We start from the raw sequence: 2,116 nt of genomic DNA on the forward strand, positions 1-2,116 counted from the left end.
TTTTTTTTTTTAAAGGCTCTTAATGTTAAGTTCTTATTGCTCAATGTTATCCTTTCATATGGGTTCTTGAGTAATTTTTTGCTTCTGGTTTTATTAATGTCACACTCTTAACTTTCAAAAGTCGATTCTTCGGTAAAATCAAGTCCCTCTCAAATTGGTCGTAATCTTTATGTAGAGATAATAGTTTCTAAGCAAGGCAGCTTATAAATCTTGACAAATTCCTGTGGTGGTGTGGATGCTTAAAGGGAGGACCTGGTCCATCTTGTGATACTGCATAATAAGGTTGGACAGTTGTTGGTGTGAAATGCCAAGGAACCAGCATGTGTGTGATAGTGAGAACTAACTGCATCCTTGCAGTCTTGGGCAGGTCTTGAGACAAGGTCAAAAAATATTTAAGCAACATGAAGGTTTCTGTGGGAGGATGGATAGTCACAAACATGGGCATTGTATAAATTAATTACTAGCCATGTTTTCCAAAAGATATCTAGGCTATAAATATTAAGCATCAGAGTGGAAATCCAGTACTTCTAAAATAGGCAAACTACCAGCTGTGTGATATTGGTAAGTAGAGAACTCAAGCATAAGGTGTCTTTGCATGGCTTCTGCTTTTCACAAGTTAGTGTGAGATGAAACAAGATGGAACAGCTTAGCATGCTTCACTTCATGGGGTACAAACATGTTCCACTTCATTTGGAACAGTCAGAGTGTTAAGCCCTGACCACAAAGTACTGTGGGTGGGCCATCATGCAGTGTGTGTCTCATCTGGAAACCCTGAGTGTCAAACAGTACTAGGTACTGCTGAAGGCATCACTGGGGTTTGTAACAGCTTGAGAAGAATTAGTGTTCCCAGAACTCATTTAGATAAAATGTGTTAGCTCAGGAAAGGATAGCAAAACTTGTGAATCTTTCTCATGTATCCCTTCTCTAAGTTAAAAATAGTAATTTTAAAATAAGCTACCAAGAACCTTTTTGCTGATTTACTGCTGTCTCTCACTGAATATGTGGCCTGGGAGCTGCAACTGATCTTGCACATACTTGTCACAGATTCAGTCACAGATCGATTGGCTTCTGGTAGGGAATGGAGATAAAGCTAACTTTGCATTTCATGGACCCAGAAATAGAAAGGAAGTATTTGCCATCCTGAGGCTTGCTTTTTCCTTTGTTAGCAGCCTTTATCTAGCTACTGGGCCCTCTGTGAACTCACACAAAACAAGTATCCTTGTCTGACTTCTTTTTCTCCCAGAAAAATAACTTGAAGAAGCTAATATCTTCTGTTAGTCATAATTTGACATGGTTACTTCTGAAACAAGGTTGTGTACATTGCCTGTGAAACCACCTGTAGCTCAAGGTTAAATCCCAGTAAAGTCAGCTGAAGGTCCCTCAGCGTTTTGGGAAGTCAGATGATGTGGATCACAGATGTTGGGGTGTTTGTGTAATGAGATGGACACATCTGGTGTGCTCCATATTCCAGACTGATGCTGGAGGACCTGGATTTGCTCAGTGACACAGAGCTGGTGGTGATCCTGGTGAACCTTGGTAAGGATCTCAAGATAGATCCTGAGGCAGGCAGTGGGGATTTTCTTGTTGGTGTTTGCGTTTTGGGGGGCTTTCTTAGCTTTTTCTAAATGGGCTGAGTGTGGCTGCTCCCAAGGAGTACAACTGTCAAATACCTCAGGCCACATTGTCCAGCAGAGGCAGGTGGCATTTTCCAGGGCCAAGGCTGGCTTTGTGCAGCCAGCCTGCGGCAGGGCATGGATCTTGCTGAGGTGCTTGTGAATGCAGTTCTCAGTCCTCCTTGGGGAGGACAGGAAATCAACATCTGTATGTTGGCTGTGGTCATCCTTGCAACCTCTGAGCAGCCACAACACCTTGTTCATTCTCTTATGACTAAGCTGTCCTATGTTGTGAAATGACCTGCTTCTTCTCGGATATCCAAGCAATAGATCCCATTACTTCATAACCATTGTACCTCATTTCTTTGCATTTATTACAGACACAAAAGAAATAGAAACTTTATTCCTCTGCTTTCTGTTCTTCCTCTCTTTCTCAGATCCTTTGGCTCCTTTCCTGCTTGTATTCTCTCCTGCCTCAGGACAGAGCCCTGGGCCTCTTCTGC

Source organism: Chaetura pelagica, unplaced genomic scaffold (genome assembly GCF_000747805.2).
Source record: "Chaetura pelagica isolate M959 unplaced genomic scaffold, ChaPel_1.0 scaffold246, whole genome shotgun sequence".
Classification (NCBI taxonomy): domain Eukaryota; kingdom Metazoa; phylum Chordata; class Aves; order Apodiformes; family Apodidae; genus Chaetura; species Chaetura pelagica.